The 17,555-nt window shown below is 40.0% G+C and overlaps 1 non-coding gene across 1 annotated transcript; it reads right to left on the bottom strand.

Annotated features, from left to right (window-relative positions):
- Positions 1-8,574: 8,574 nt before the first annotated feature.
- On the bottom strand, positions 8,575-8,647 carry TRNAW-CCA (transfer RNA tryptophan (anticodon CCA)). The gene has a single exon. It is a non-coding gene; the product is annotated as a tRNA-Trp (tRNA).
- Between the last annotated feature and the right edge of the window lie 8,908 nt (positions 8,648-17,555).

Genomic DNA, 17,555 nt, shown 5'->3' with positions numbered 1-17,555 from the left:
ATCTGGGTGAACAAATGAAGAATGTGCAATAATCGCATTAAACCTGTCCTACATCATTTGGAAATGATGTCTTATTGTGTTAAAATGAACTGCTGGTCAGTGCCAAGGAAACAATGTATTCTGAGAACTTATTATTGGTTTAGTGATTGCTTTTTATTACCATGGCTTCTATGGCTACTGCTATTATTGGGCTAGATGCTCATCTCTTTTAACTGTGATGTTCAAAGAAACCTAGCTGCAGTGAATATAATTGTTACCATTTATAACAGCAGGCCAGGTCAGATTCTCATCTTCTCTATCTGTGGTGTAACAAAGAAATAGTAAATCAGTGCGATGGTAGAATTTAATAATGCATGAAGAACTTCATTGTTGGTGATGCTTTTTTAAACGATGGCTTAGGGAATTTGAAAACAAGTAGGGAAAAATTTCTTTTTCTTGTTAAGAATCACTGACTCTCTTGGGGGAAAAAAATCTCCCAAGAAGTTAGATGAATAAAAAGGGAAATGATTTGTTTGCTTATAACTTTTTAAAAGAGAGAAAGAAATATAAAAAAATTCTGAATATCTTTTGTAAAAGTTAACATTTGGGGTTTTAAAGCTTCACTGAATTGTTACATTCAATTTAGGAAAAAAAAATATGTCATTTAATATGATGGGCAACAAGAGACTCCAGGATGGAGGAAAGGAAGGAAAGGAAAAGCACGTGGCAGAGAAAGGAAATGAGCTGTGCGGAGGAGACAGTGAAAGAGGCAGGAAGACCAACACTGAAGGGCAGGCGGCCGGGGCGAAGAGAAAACAGTGGGAAGAGAAACGGGACATTATTATCTCTCCAGTTGTTTATTTCAGTTGTATTTTTTAGTTACAGAATTTCTATTTGATTTTTAAAAATACATTCTACTTTTATTCCATAATTCTCTTATCATCATTTTTTTGGACATATTAATCACAGCTATTTTAATGTCTGCAGCTGATAACTCTCATGTTTGGATTATCTGTTGGTCTATTTCTAAATTCTATTTTTTTGTCTTGATTATGTTTCTTGATATACCCAGTAATTCTTAATTGAATGCTAGACACTGTGTATGATTATAATAATTCCTTCATGGAGGGAATTAATTTTAGACTGATAAATTAAAAATAGAGGTAGATCTCTTTAATTCATTCAGGGATAGAAGTGACTCCAGTCTGGACGGCAGCGTTTTTCAAAGCCTTGAATATGTTCAGTCTACTCTCAGGACGTTGCCCTTCAGAGGCTGCATCTGAAAGCTAGGGTATTCATGGTGACTTTACCTCCTTGATGAGCCCTGAAATTCAACTTTTGTCCCCAGAACACAGTGAGATTGCTTATCACTCTCTCTTTTAGCTGATACTTTGTTCTGGACTTCTTCGCCTGTATTCTTTCACTGCTCATGATTCAGCAAATGCTTCAAAGGGAAAAGCAGAACTTATTTTTGGTTTTAATTCTCTGCCCTTCCCTTCTCTCAGGAATTTTTGACCTTCAAGTTCTGGCTTCTTGGTCTGATGCTTTCAATTTGACTTTAAAATTTTTATATGGTCTTCCTAGTTGTACTCGAAGGAGTGTTGATCTGCTGCAAGTTAGTGTTTGCACAGCCAGAGATTGTTCTAAAGTCTTTTTATGATGTTAATCATATCAATGATGTAGCATTTTGTGCTTTTTCTAACTCCAGCTTGCTTGTTCACATTATTATTATTATTTAAATGATGTAGCAAATAAATTTCATGTGTGATACTGTTGTGTAATTTATTTTACTGTTTATGTAACATATGAACATACTTTGTTTTATTTTGCTTTGCTTTATTATGATTCACAGATACTGCATTTTTTAAAAATTAAAGGTTTGTGGCAGCCCTGCATGCAGCAAGACTATCGGCACCATTTTTCCAACAGCATTGGCTGGTTTCATGTCTCTGTGGTACATTTTGGTGATTCTCACAATATTTCACACTTTTCATTATATTCGTTATGGTGATCTGTGATCTTTAATCATACTGCTATCTGAGCCCTGACGTCTCAGATGATGATCAGTGGGGACAAATGTCACCAGACCAACAGTCCATGACTGGTACAAAACAACTCAGAAACCTTGACATTACTTAACTCAGCATCTCAGAGAGATCAAGTCACTGTCAGTGAGCTTTAGGTTTCCCTGAGCATAACATCAGAGAAGGCAATGGCACCCCACTTCAGTACTCTTGCCTGGAAAATCCCATGGACGGAGGAGCCTGGTGGGCTGCAGTCCATGGGGTTGCTAAGAGTCAGACATGACTGAGCGACTTCACTTTCACTTTTCACTTTCATGCATTGGAGAAGGAAATGGCAACCCACTCCAGTGTTCTAGCCTGGAGAATCCCAGGGACGGGGGAGCCTGGTGGGCTGCCATCTATGGGGTCACACAGAGTCGGACACGACTGAAGTGACCTAGCAGCAGTAGAGCATAACATATTTTGGTCTTGTTATTCTACCCTCCTGTCTTCTTAGGCATCTTTCTTCTTCATATACTAGCTTAATTCACACAGTTAGCTTTGTTTGCTCCTTCCATGATTAGATTCCTCACATTTCTCTGTCTTGTTGTTTAACATTCTACTTCCAAATGCCATCTGAAAGTACTCCTCACCCCGTGACTTTTGCCTCCTAGTCTCCTCTTCTATACTCCTATTTTCATTTAAACTGTTCTTTTCTAATCCTATAATGTGAATGAGGCAACAATTGATAAGAAAGATATGGTATAAAAATAGATCCATAGAGTAATCATCCTTACCACTTTCCATATTCATGTAATACTTAGCACTTCATAAATGTTAACTAATTAGACTTCAAAATTTCCTTATAAGGAAATTCTTAGATACAGTTTCAAAGTAAGAAAGAGAATTGGGGAAAAAAAACATGTGATAGGGTAAGAGTAACTGCTGGGTCCTTGGCTCGAGCACACAGCCCTCAGAAACTCCAGGCGATTGAAAATGCCTGCCATCGTTCACTTAGCCTTGATGGTGAAGCTGCGTACTAACTCTTCACCATAAAGTTAAAACACTGTAATGTTTTATTTCTCAACTGATACTGAAAAATAGATCTGCAGACCCCTTCTGATCTCTTGGAAGCAGAGACTGAAGAATGTTAAGACTGTATCCATTTAGGTATCTATGGTACTTCAAAATACCTATGAGATCTCAACACTTGCCAAGGCTGGGAATCTTGGAGTCGTCTTTACCTCTTTTCCTGTATCTCATACCTATATGATAGAGAGTCTTATTATTCTTTCATTTTTTGGTATATATTTTGCTCTCTAGTTTTATTATCATAATTTAAGCCCAGATATTTCGTATTCCGTGTCTGGAGTCCTGCTGCTGGCATGTAGGATGTGCCTCTGACTCTGGTTGTCTCCACTGACATAATCTGCATGGAGCTTTGTGGGGAATATTTCGGAAATGACCAGTGTGAATACCACTGTCTGCAGAGTACAAATGCTGTGCTTGCCTGTCCAACTTCACTATTCCCTTATTCTCTCAATAACACTCTGCATTTAAAATGGAGGCTGCTATCACAGCACTGCCTTCTCCTATAAAAAGAGCTGTTCCCATGATCCAAACTACCCTAGCCATTGTCAAGGCACACAAATATTTTAAAATGCATAAATGTTTTCTAAAGCAAAAAGTGTGAGAAGAATGATACTGCTTTACATTTTTATAAATCTCTTTAGTATTTGGCTTAATAGGCAAACTTGGTTCTGCATTCAATCTGTATAATATATTGTTATAGTTAAATGTATATGTTGTATAAAGAAAATAGGACCTCTGATAGATATGTAATTGGAAAAGGGATGATTATTTTAATAGCCCGTTTTATTATTACTGATATTTGTCTTTGATACTATACTGAAACTTGACAAGTGGTAGTTTCTTAAAGGTTAGTTGTAATGTGGAATCTGAAACCACAACAATGACCTTTTCCACTCAGTTTTAATAAATTGCACTGACCTGTAATGTCCTTTGAATATGTTTTTGCCTATATGTGACTTTATCATGTGTTGATCATTCGGAAAATATGAGTTCACTGAGATATGCAAATATTGACATACTGCATTATAAGATGCCAAAAAACCACATTCCAGCCAACATCACCATTGACCTCATCAGAAAAGTCTTTGTGTCATACTCACAATGGCACACACACATGTTCTAAAATTCAAAATGAGAAAGCTCAAATTTTATCATCTGCAGTAAACACTGTCCAGAAAATGTCAAATCTTAGTAACCACAGTTTATCTGTTGTTCCGTCAAGGTAAAATAGTATTCTGTGTAAATGTGGCTAGTCCTGCTCACAGCTCAAACAGTTGCCCCGGTACTTTTCCTTACCACTTGACTATATTTCAGTAAGAAGCAACAGTGTCTTGCATACACTTCCTATTTTGTTACACAGAATATTAAAAACTTGTGTTCTCAAGAGTTGAGATTTAATAAAATTGATAATTTTTACTGTTTTCCTCAATAGCAATTGTTAAATAAAAGTGGCTTTAATTTTTTTTTTCTATGACCATGTGGCAGTAAACAAGTGACTTATTAGTACAATTTAGAGCCTCTGCTGAAGACACCAGCAATTTTAGCCAACATTGCACTTGCATCATTAGAGCAAATATCAACACAGTAAACAGGAAAATAATGTCTTAGTATTATTATGAAAGTCATTTTGATCTTGTAGATCCATGAAAATGTCTTGTGAACCCTCCAGGCATCTGTGAATCATACTTTAAAAAATGCTGGTATAAAGAAATGCTCTTTTCACTGAAATTGCTGAGCTTGTAACCAGATATTTTGGGCTTGCCCCACGCCATGTTCCTGGGCAACATGGAAGAAGGCTTCTAGAATTTGGAAGGAAAGAGGCCATCACCCAGGGAAGCTGAGCTGAGAGAAGAGACAGCTCTGACAGTATCTTTCCCCATCCAGGATTTAGCCTTGCCAGAAGATCTGAACTTCTGGTTAACACAGACAGTTTATTTTCTTTTTAGCCTAAGAAAGTTTGAGTTGGAGTTCTGTTCCTTTTACGCAAAAGGTCACCATTAGTTGGCTCTGATTATGCATCCAGTTTCCTCCACTAACTTAGTCCAAGGTCCCCACCCACATGTTTATTCCTACATTTACCTCTTACACGTGTGCATACTCTTCAGGATACCTCTCATCTGTGCCATTCAAATCCTGAGGCTACCAGTGTTCTTGAAGACTTCTGCTGATAGCTCCCTTTCTGAAATCTATCAAGCTACTATAGTATAATAATTTTTAGTAGTAACTTACTCTCTGATTCTTGTATGAGTTTTGATCTTACCAATCTAATTATAATGTTAGTTTCCTGATGACAGAGGTCATGTTTTAAGTTCTATTTATGTGCTCAAGGCACACCACTGTGGGTATTGTAAATAATGCTTTTTTGTAAAAATCCAAGAAATTTTTTTTAACATCTTAGTCAAATAAATGGAGCAGTTTCCTTCAGAAAACTGCCTGCTGTCAACCTTCTGGAATAAAAACAGGTATATAGTGAAACATCAAACAGTAGAACTACTGGCAAAATCTTTTTATAGTTTCAAACTCATACAGGTACCTAAATATCATCAGAAGCTGACAAAGTGAGGATAACTGTGCATGCTTAGTCATGTCTGACTCATTGAGACCCCATCTGGGCTCCTCTGTCTGTACATGGGATTTTTCCAGGCAAGAACACGAGTGGGGTTCCATTTCCTTCTCCAGAGGATCTTTCTGACCCAAGGATCAAACCAGCATCTCCTATGTCTCCTGCATTGGCAGGTGGATTCTTTACCACTAAGCCACCTGGAAAGCCCAAAGGATAGTAATAGCTACTGTTTACTAAGTGCCTTCTATGTGATAAATGATAGCCTCAGTACTTTACGTTGTTATCTTTGATCCTCACAATAACCCAGAAGGGTAGATGTTACAATTAATATCTTACATATGAGGAGTTAGTTTCAGAGAGATTAAATAAATTTTCCATGTAGCACAGCTTATCAGTGGGGTAGCCAAGATTCACAAAGTCACTGGCTTTAAGTCAAGTAATGTATTACTAACATGCATAAACACTCCCAAGAATAACATTAGATTTAACTGAACATTTATTTGTTGAGTGCCTCTAGTAGAAAGCGGGGGGCTTCCCTCATAGCTCAGTTGGTAAAGAATCTGCCTGCAATGCAGGAAACCTGGGTTTGATTCCTGGGTTGGGAAGATCCCCTGGAGAAGGAAATGGCAAACCACTTCAGTATTCTTGCCTGGAAAATCCCATGGACAGAGATTCCTAGCAGGCTGCAGTCCCTGGGGTCACAAGAGTCGGACATGACTGAGCGACTAAACCACCAGTAGAAAGCACTATGCTTCGTGTAGTAGAAGATCGCAAGATGAGAAAGGAACCTCTGGCCTAGCCTAGTGGTGTTCATTGTTTATGTGTAGAGAGCAGTTTGCTCAGCAAGCAGTTAGACTTGAACACATATAATGCACAATCCTTGTTAAAATATAGATAGTTCCCAAGGAACAGAATTGAATGGCATATGCCTTGAGGGTGCATCTTGTATCAAAAAGTCAGTTGGAAGCAGTTCTCTTTAAATCTCTTTCTAAAATTGGTCTTGAAGACAAGTGATTATAGAAGTAATTACAGAGAACAGGTAAAGAAGCTGTATTACTGTGGAAGTAATATTCATTCACCTGTGTGTGGACATTTAGGTTGCTTCCATGTTTTGGCTATTGTACATGGTACTGTTATGAATATCAGGGTGCATACATCTTAAAATTAACTGGTTAATTTAAACATAAGATTGTGATTGAATTTAAATATGAATGGACAGCTGCTTAAAGTATATCCTTTGATTAACATGGGTTATCCTAAATGTATTTATGTGTGTGTGTGTATGTATATATATTATGTATATGTGTGTGTGTGTGTGTGTGTGTATGTATATCTTTTTGTTAAATAGCTTCATGACACTGGGCTAAGAAAAGTTAAATCCCCCACAACTCCCAGTGGTGTCTTGGAGGCACAGAAGGTTCACACACACTGTTATTCTCCCAGCATGACAGAGTATATGGTATCTCTCAAATATTTGCTATTACAATCCCCAGTTTTCAGAGAGCTTACTGAGGTCCGTGGTCTACAAAATTTTAATTCCTGATGAGTCTTTCAAAAAATAAATGCTGTTTCTCAAACTAGAAAAAGCAGCAAAGTTTAACAACTGTGTCATTCACCAGTAATCTACCATTTCTCCTCTTTTTGTTGACCTATGTGCTTTCCCTTCAATTCCATGAAAAAAGGCAGACTTCTCTTTGAGTTCCCAACAGTGGGTAAAAAAGCCCCTGCTTACCTACTTCTTTTGGGAAAGACAAAAAGGAGAAGAAATTTAAGTATATTTTCTTTCCCTGAACTGAGATCAATTAAAAATACATCAAGAATATTGAAAGAAAAGTCAGATCAGTGTGTGGAAATTAGCAGTTGGATTTCTAGGGAGAATGGCCTAATGGACCAAGTATTATTTAGTTCAGTCTCAGAAGTAGTACACAGTGGTGATTTCTGGGCTCAAGTGCTGTAGAATATTTCCTGATGACAGTTTGTGAATACAGATGAACACAGCAAATTGTGTACCATCTCAGGACCGCTGAAACCAAGACTAATACATCTCCTTAAATTCTGCTGAACCAGCATATTAGAAACTCTGCAGAAATTTTTCTAACTTAAAAAGTATACCAAAACCCACTTAAGGTACCCAAACCTTAAATCACTGATCATATAAAGGTAAAAGAGTTTGATTCTTAGAAGAGCTTCTGCATCAATAACATATAATAGAAAGTGTAGAGTCACAGAGAATGAATTGGCATCCCAGGAGGCTCTTCCACACTTAAGTGTGTGACCCTGAACAAAGCATTAAATAGCTATCTAGTCTTTGTCCTTGTTTATAAAATGGGAAGATAACTCCTGCGTTAACTATCCATGGGTATGCCCTAACAACCACATCAGAAAATTTGTTACATGGTGATAAACTGTAAAGTTCTATATGTATGTTGGTTACTGCTGCTGCTGCTGCTGCTGCTAAGTCGCTTCAGTCGTGTCCGACTCTGTAGGACCCCATAGACGGCAGCCCAGCAGGCTCCCCTGTCCCTGGGATTCTCCAGGCAAGAACACTGGAGTGGGTTGCCATTTCCTTCTCCAATGCATGAAAATGAAAAGTGAAAGTGAAGTCGCCCAGCCTTGTCCGACTCTTAGCGACCCCATGGACTGCAGCCTACCAGGCTCCTCCATCCATGGGATTTTCCAGGCAAGAGTACTGGAGTGGGGTGCCATTGCCTTCTCCCATGTTGGTTACTAACAACATATAATCTTGTGCTCCCTCTTTCTTCCTTTCTTTTTGTGTATGTGTCACTAGGGGCAGAAGTGAAGTGAAGTGAATTGAAGTTGTTCAGTCGTGTCTGACTCTTTGCGACCCCGTGGGCTGTAGCCTGCCAGGCTCCTCCGTCCATGGGATTCTCCAGGCAAGAATACTGGAGTGGGTTGCCATTTCTTCCCCCAGGGAATCTTCCCGACCCAGGGATCGAACCTGGGTCTCCTGCATTGGAGGCAGACGCTTTAACCTCTGAACCATCAGGGAAGCCCCACTAGGTGCAGAGCTGTGCAGATTTATCATATATATCTGTTTCTATATATCTATTTGCCTTCCCTCCCTCTCTCCCTTCCTTCCTTTTCTTTTTTTCTTTAAAATTGTCCTTTATTACTGTACTTCTATATATAAACAAATGTATTGGTAACTCTTTTCCAGTGTTGAAAGATGTTGATAGGTTATTTCATTCTTCCTCTTTTCCAGTTTTGGGAGATGTAGGTAGATTATTGTATTCTTCCTTTTACTATTATGCAGCTTCCCAAGATTTTGTTTAAAAAAATCATGTTGAAAAGCTGCATTTGCATCAGTTTTTCCAGAGCCCCATTGAACAACCCAACCTGTATTTCTTCTTTGCAAGTCATGACACCTAGGAGAAAAGCCTAACTGGATAAGCCCTGAGATAAGGGAGGGGTGGGCCGTTGACCTGTAGTGGCAAGGGTCCTGCTGCAGGATACAGGTGAAGCTTTCAGCTTGATAAAGACTCGGGAGCAGTAGGAAAGCAGGAGGAAGAAGAGCTCTGGAAATATTTGCACCTCCTTTCAGCTTTTATGATAAAGTAGAGCTTTTCAAACTGGATGTTTCAGTATTTTCACAATTAGCCTGGGCTGTATGACAGAAAATTGGCTGAGTATCAGCCTTGAGAATTGGTGTTTTCCTAAACTCGCTTTGGAAACAACTGCAGAGGGCCTTCTAGACCTTTCTGCCATCCATTCTGTTTAGTTAGTATTCATTCATTACTGACTATTAAGTATTTTGAATGTCAGTTTACTTAGTTCTGTAGACCTATTTAAAAAAAAAAAATGTGTTCAAATATGTTTAGACATAAAGAGAGATATGTAACAGTCAGTGTCTCCAAACATGCTTAGGAGCCTCTATTCCCCCCGAGTAGCAGCTTATGGGCCCAGAGATTCACAGAATTAACTTCAGAAGCACTCCCGATCTGTTTCAATGATCCTACTTGTCTTCTGGTCTTAAATTCCTCCTCTTTGTAAGCATCCTTCTCCTGCTGCCTTAGCTCACTTTCTAAAACACAGTTATGAAGGGGTTATTCTCCTGCTTACAAACTTGATAACTTCTCATGTCTGCAGAATACAGGCCAAACTCCTAATCAGAGCTTCCAAGATTTTTTGCCCACTGCTACCTACCCACTTGCTTACACTTGTCACTCTCAATCTTTCCTACAAGGTCCATGTGTGACCTTGACACATGATGACTTTGAACACAACAAAGGTGTCATGGCTCCTCTCTCATCCTTGTCATCAACCCCAATCCTGCAGAGCCCAGTGCAGATCGCATTCTTTCCATGAGGCTCTTCTCAGTCTCCTCACTCAAGATGAGTCTCTCCACCCTCCTCTCAGCTCTCATGGCAGTTAGTCTACATTTAAAGGATGTCCCAGGCCACACTGTAGTTTTGTTGGGCAGTGGTGTCCATTTCCATCTCCTCCATCTGACAGCAAGCTCTACTGGAGGCACACTGTGCTCATTCCCCAATAGCCCATCTGCCCTCTCCTGGCTGCCTAGTGTCTGCCTTCACCCCTCACTCCGAAGTTTGCTATAATTTCTTTCAACAACCAAGGATAACCGAGAAAACAAATCATGTTGTTGAAAAGCCCTGGATCAAAAGATCTGTGCCCAGAACCAGCTGTTAGCCCTGAAGAGTCATGGAGGCTGGGCAAGTTGTTTAAGATTAGAGGCTCTATTTCTTCAAATGATTAATGAAGAGTCCAGCCCAAGTCCAGCTTCTCTGCAGTCTGTCTAATCTAGTATGTATGAAAATCTATTGGAATATATATATTTTTAAATTTGTGCCATCATGCCCATCTGACACTCTCAGAAGAGTTAATCTCCTTTCCTTCTATTGTAAGTGCATTCTCTAGGGATAAAGTATAGGTGTCTTTAGTCTAAGCTTTCTGGCCACTTTGGGTCTATAACAAAGGTGTTCTAGGAAGCTCTTTCTGTAAATGAACTGTCAGAACGACATGGGAGAAATCGGTACACAGACAGGGAGTGACAGCAAGAAACCCACTGCCTTGAGTCCCACAAACTTCCTCCTCACTCAGTTACCTTAACAGCCTGCCCACCTTCCTTCAAGCCTCACATCCAGGCACAGGCGGCCTTTAACATGTGAATATGGTCATTACTACCTGCCATAAATCTTCTAATGATCACTTTTAAGATCATGTTTAAATGAGTGGCCGAGTGACTCTTCATGATATGATCCCTGCCCCTGTCTTCTGGCCACTCGTTTAGTCGCTTCTTACTGCTGTCCATAGAATCACTAGGTGTCCCCTCTAAAATATGGGACTACAAGTTAAATTTTAGTTTCAGATGAAAAAAAAATGTTTTAGTACAAGTATGTTCCCAATATTGAATGAGACATATGAAAATACTATTTTTTGTTTACCTGAAATTCAGATTTCACTGGGCATCTTGCATGTTTATTTGATACATATGGCAGCTCTACGTGTTACTCTATGTGGTCTCATGGGCCCCTGCCTTCCCCCTGCTGTCACTTCTCCTTAACACTCTCTGCTCCTCCCTCACACCACAGCTCATTTAGGACTCCCTCCATTTCCTCTGAAGAGTCTCCATCACCTCCCATTTTAATTTAGATATTTCTTTGTGGTACCCTGGGTCCATTTCTAATATGTACTTATGAAAACTTATTGCAACTGCTTATTTGTATATTTATCTGACTCACTAAACTAGACATTTCTCAAGGGCAGGATCCGCGGACTATTCTGTATATCTCTAGAAACTAACAGTGTCTGGCACACAGTAACTCTTTAATAACATTTGTTTGACAAGCCAAATGGTGCCATTTTACTAGCATTCTAAAGCACATACAGAGAAACACATGGCTAGAGGCCTAGGTTTTCTGGTAGAAGAAGAGGGTGCCAGATGTGAAAGCTGCTAACTAGTTTCCAGATGGTCACCCTCCCAGCGCCTTTCAGGGGATGGAGGTGAGGACGCAGACCACAGACACAGCAGGAGGGCCACCCAGGGAGGCACAGTCAGGAAGATCATGGCCAACTAGCAGAGACTTAGAATGCAAGCTTGAGATAGGGGACAATGCAGTCAGGAAGCCTTTCATCTCAGTCCTCACAGAATAAGTCAGAATAATAATTCAACAGGAAGGGAAAATGGATTGCTTAGCTGATAAACATGGGCCAGCCATGAAACCCTTTCCTCTAAGAATTTCAGCAGAAGAAAGGGATTGGCACTATCTGGCCACACCTGTTTTAACAAAGCTCAGAACACAATAGGCATGAACAAGCAGCTTCAGAGCTCACAGCAAGCCCTCCTGCTGGGGATACTAGGAGAGTGGCAAATACTTTTAAAGGCAGGTGGCAGCTTTCCTATTTCACTCTGTGAATTAGCAAGAGAAGTGAGGAGGGTTATGCAGGCAGAGACCTGGTGAATCTGCCACGAAAGGAAAAAAGGAACACTGGCTGTCAACGTTTATCAGTGTCTTAGGAGCCCAGCTCACCCTTGGTTTAACTCATTTCTTAATCAGAAGCTTTCCCCCCCCATTTCTGTCAAGTTCTCTCCTTTTTCTTCTCATCAGTGTTTTTCTACCCTTCAGCCCTACTCCCCAGGTGAATGGATTTTATGTTAGTGGACCTTTAATGATATATATGCTACTGTCCTACACTTCCAGAATAAATATTAATAGCCTGAAAAATATTCATAGCTCTCACATTATACTTGTTCTAGGAATTATCCTAAGGAAATAATCAGAGGCTTAAAGAACATAAAGATTTATGTTCAGTGACACTCATTACAATATTGTTAAAACACATAAATCTGAGACATTCATGCAATGAAATACTAAGGATTCATTAAAATAATATAAGCATAGTTAATAGTAGGGGGAAATGCTTGTGATTGCTATTGTAATGAGAGAATAAAAAACACATGTAACATATATATTACACACACGTGTATATATGTATATGTTTACATATAACAAATACAGTGCCAAATATATGGTAAATGATTTGAGTGAAGAAGAAACAATAAAGCATGGAGTTAGAAGCATTTGGCTTAGAATCATAAAGACTTAGGTGTACCACTTTTTACCTAAGATCCTGGGAATTTACTGGGGCTTAGGATGTCATCGCAAAATGAGGGAAATAGTAATTGTCTTACAGAGTTATTTTGTGGGTTTATATGAGAAATCATTTGTTAAATGCTTAGTATAGACTCATCATGTCAGTTTAGTTCAGTACAGTCACTCAGTCGTGTCTGACTTTTTGTGACCCCATGGACTGCTGCACACCAGGCCTCCCTGTCTATCACCATCTCCCAGAGTTTACTCAAACTCATGTCCATAGAGTTGGTGATGCCATCCAGCCATCTCATCCTCTGTCATCCCTTTCTCCTCCTGCCCTCAATCCCTCCCAGCATCAGAGTCTTTTCTAAGAAGTCAACTCTTCGCATGAAGTGGCCAAAGGATTGGAGTTTCAGCTTCAGCATCAGTCCTTCCAATGAATATTCAGGACTGATTTCCTTTAAGATTGACTGGATGAATCTCCTTGCAGTCCAAGGGACTCTCAAGAGTCTTCTCCAACACCACAGTTCAAAAGCATCAATTCTTCGGTGCTCAGCTTTCTTCACAGTCCCACTCTCACATCCATACATGACCACTGGAAAAACCATAGCCTTGACTAGACGGACCTTTGTTGGCAAAGTAATGTCTCTGCTTTTGAATATGTTATCTAGGTTGGTCATAACTTTCCTTCTAAGGAGTAAGCGTCTTTTAATTTCATGGCTGCAAATCACCATCTGCAGTGATTTTGGAGCCCCCCAAAAATAAAGTCTGACACTGTTTCCATTGTTTCCCCATCTATTTCCCATGAAGTGATGGGACCAGATGCCATGATCTTCATTTTCTGAATGTTGAGCTTTAAGCCAACTTTTTCACTCTCCTCTTTCACTTTCATCAAGAGTGATTTTGGAGCCTCCCAAAATAAAGTCTCTCACTGTTTCCATTGTTTTCCAATCTATTTCCCATGAAGTTATGGGACCAGATGCCATGATCTTTGTTTTTTGAATTTTGAGTTTGAAGTCTGCTTTTTCACGCTCCTCTTTCACTTCCATCAAGAGGCTCTTTAGTTCTTTGCTTTCTGCCGTAACGGTGGTGTCCTCTGCATATCAGAGGTGATTGATATTTCTCCAAGAAATCTTGATTCCAGCTTGTGGTTCATCCAGCCCAGCATTTCACATGATGTACTCTGCATATAACTTAAATAAGCAGGGTGACAATATATAGCCTTGACGTACTCCTTTCCCAATTTGGAACCACTCTGTTATTCCATGTCCAGTTCTAACTGTTGCTCCTTGACCTGCGTATAGGTTTCTCAGGAGGCAGGTAAGGTGGTCAGGTATTCCCATCTCTTTCAGAATTTTCCACAGTTTTCTGTGATCCACACACTCAAAGGCTTTGGCATAGTCAATAAAGCAGAAGGAGATGTTTTTCTGGAACTCTCTTGCTTTTTCAATGATCCAACGGATGTTGGCAATTTAATCTCTGGTTCCTCTGCCTTTTTTAAAACCAGTTTGAACATCTGGAAGTTCATGGTTCACGTATTGCTGAAGCCTAGCTTGGAGAATTTTGAGCATTACTTTGCTAGCGTGTGAGATGATTGCAATTATGCAGTAGTTTGAACATTCTTTGGCATTGCCTTTCTTTGGGCTTGGAATGAAAACTGACCTTTTCCAGTCCTGTGACCACTGCTGTGTTTTCCAAATTTGCTGGCATATTGAGTGAAGCACTTTCACAGCATCATCTTTTAGGATTTGAAATAGCTCAACTGGAATTCCATCAACTCCACTAGATTTGTTCCTAGTGATGCTTCCTAAGGCCCACTTGACTTTGCATTCCAGGATGTCTGGCTTTAGGTGGGTGATCACACCATTGTGGTTAACTGGATCATAAAGATATTTTTTGTATAGTTCTTCTGTGTATTCCTGCCACCTCTTCTTAATATCTTCTGCTTCTCTTAGGTCCATACAATTTCTGTCCTTTACTGTGCCCATCTTAGCATAAAATGTTCCCTTAGTGTCTCTAATTTTCTTAAAGAGATTCGTAGTGTTTCCAATTCTATTGCTTTCCTCTATTTCATTGCACTGATTACTGAGGAAGGCTTTCTTATATCTCCTTGCTATTCTTTGGAACTCTGCATTCAAATGGGAACATCTTTCCTTTTCTCCTTTGCCTTTTGCTTCTCTTCTTTTCTCAGCTATTTGTAAGGCCTCCTCAGAAAACCACTTTTCCTTTTTGTATTTCTTTTTCTTGGGGATTGTCTTGATCACTGCCTCCTGTACAATGTCATGAACCTCCATCCATAGTTCCTCAGGCACTCTGTCTATCAGATCTAAGCCCTTGAATCTATTTGTCACTTCCACTGTATAATCATAAGGGATTTAATTTAGGTCATAGAAGAATGCTCTAATGGTTTCCCCTACTTTCTTCAATTTCAGTCTGAATTTTAAACTATATAATTCATGATCTGAACCACAGTGAGCCCCCAGTCTTGTTTTTGCTGTGTAGAGCTTCTACATCTTTGGCTGCAAAGAATATAATCAATCTGATTTCGGTGTTGACCATCTGGTGATGTCCATGTGTAGAGTCTTCTCTTGTGTTGTTGGAAGAGGGTGTTTGCTATGACCAGTGCGTTCTCTTGGCAAAACTCTAGTAGCCTTTGCCCTGCTTCATTCTGTACTCCAAGGCCAAATTTGCCTGTTACTCCAGGTATCTCTGAACTTCCTACTTTTGCATTCGAGTCCCCTATGATGAAAAGGACATCTTTTCTGGGTGTTAGTTCTTGAAGGTCTTGTTAGTCTTCATAGAACAGTTCAGCTTCAGCTTCTTCAGCATTACTGGTCAGGTCATAGACATGGATTACTGTGATACTGAATGGTTTACCTTGGAAATAAACAGATATCATTCTGTTGTTTTTGAGTTTTTGAAATGCAGTACCAAGTACTGCATTTCAGACTCTTTTGTTGGCTACTCCATTTCTTCTAAGGGATTCTTGCTGACACTAGTAGACACAATGGTAATCTGAATTAAATTCACCTATTCCAGTCCATTTTAGTCCACTGATTCCTAACATGTCAGTGTTCACGCTTGCCATCTCCTGTTTAACCATGGACCTAACATTCCAGGTTCCTATGCAATATTGTTCTTTACAGCATCGTACTTTACTTCCATCACCAGTCACATCCACAACTGGGCATTGTTTTTTCTTTGGCTCCATCTCTTCATTCTTTCTGGAGTTATTTTTCCATTATTCTCCAGTAGCATATTGGGCACCTACTGACCTGGGAAGTTCATCTTTCAGTGTAATATCTTTTTGCCTTTTCATACTATTCATGGGCCTCTCAAGGCAAGAATACTGAAGTGCTTTGCCATTGCCTTCTCTAGTAGACTGCATTTTATCAGAACTCTCCACCATGACCTTTCTGTCTTGGTTGGCCCTATAGGGTATGGTTCATAGTTTCATTGAGTTAGACAAGGCTGTGGTCCATGTGATCAGTTTGATTAGTTTTCTGTGATTGTAGTTTTCATTCTTTCTGTCCTCTGATGGATAAGGATAAGAGGCCTATGGAAGCTTCCTGATGGGGGAGGCTGACTGTGAGGGAAACTGAGTCTTGTTCTGATGGGCAAGGCCATGCTCAGTATATCTTTAATCCAATTTTCTGTTGGTTGTAGGCTGTGTTCCCTCCCTGTTGTTTGACCTGAGACCAAACTATGGTGGAGGTCATGAAGATGATGGCGACCTCCTTCAAAAGGTCCCATGCACACCCTGCTACACTCAGTGCCCCTGGTCCTGCAACCTGACACTGCTGACCCACGCCTCCACCAGAGACTCCTGGACACTCACAGGCAAGTCTGGGTCCATCTCTTGTGGGGTCACTGCTCCATTCTCCTGGGTCCCGGTGTGCACAAGGTTTGTTGGTGCCCTCCAAGAGTCTGTTTCTCCAGTCCTCTGAAAGTTCTGTAATCAAATCCCACTGGCCTCCAAAGTCGAATTCCCTGGGGGTTCTCAGTCCCTTTGCCAGATCCTCAGGTTCAGATATCTGTTGTGGGTCCTAGAACTTTCCTAACAGTGTGAGACTTTCTTTGGTATAATTGTTCTGCAGTTTGTGGGTCATCTGCTCAGCAGCTCTGCTGCTGCTGCTAAGTTGCTTTAGTCAGGTCTGACTCTGTGTGACCCCATAGACAGCAGCCCACGAGGCTCCCCCGTCCCTGGAATTCTCCAGGCAAGAATACTCGAGTGGGTTGCCATTTCCTTCTCCAATGCATGAAAGTGGAAAGTGAAAATGAAGTCACTCAGTCGTGTCCGACTCTTAGTGACCCCATGGACTGCAACCTACCAGGCTCCTCTGACCATGGGATTTTCCAGGCAAGAGTACTGGAGTGGGGTGCCATTGCCTTCTCCAGCTCAGCGGCTCTATAGTGGGGTTAATGGCAACCTGCTCCAAGAGGGCTTATGCCACAGACTGTGTGACAAGCCTTATCACATACGAATTCAATAAATGACATTTTTATTAAAAAGCATGAAGTCCAAAATATTACCCTGTATATACCAAACTATTAACGTGTTATCACTAGATAATTATATTACATGTTTCAATTTGTTCTCCATGCATTTTTATTCTTAAAATTACCCATAGTGAATATGTATTTCTTTCATGTTATAATTAAGCTATTATAGTAAATAAGTTGGCATAAAGCTTGCAACAGCTAAGACATTTCTTCAGCAATAAAAAATGCTTTGTTTTCTTTTATCTTTAGAGACATGGTGAAAAAAAATCTTAGGGATATTGTAAAAAATATGGCATTATCAAATAGGGATCCTGTGTAACTCAGTAGTTCCTGGCAGAATGT

The sequence above is a fragment of the Bubalus kerabau genome, chromosome 12 (assembly GCF_029407905.1).
Source record: "Bubalus kerabau isolate K-KA32 ecotype Philippines breed swamp buffalo chromosome 12, PCC_UOA_SB_1v2, whole genome shotgun sequence".
Lineage (NCBI taxonomy): Eukaryota > Metazoa > Chordata > Mammalia > Artiodactyla > Bovidae > Bubalus > Bubalus kerabau.
This window is presented reverse-complemented; position numbering and strand designations above follow the sequence as displayed.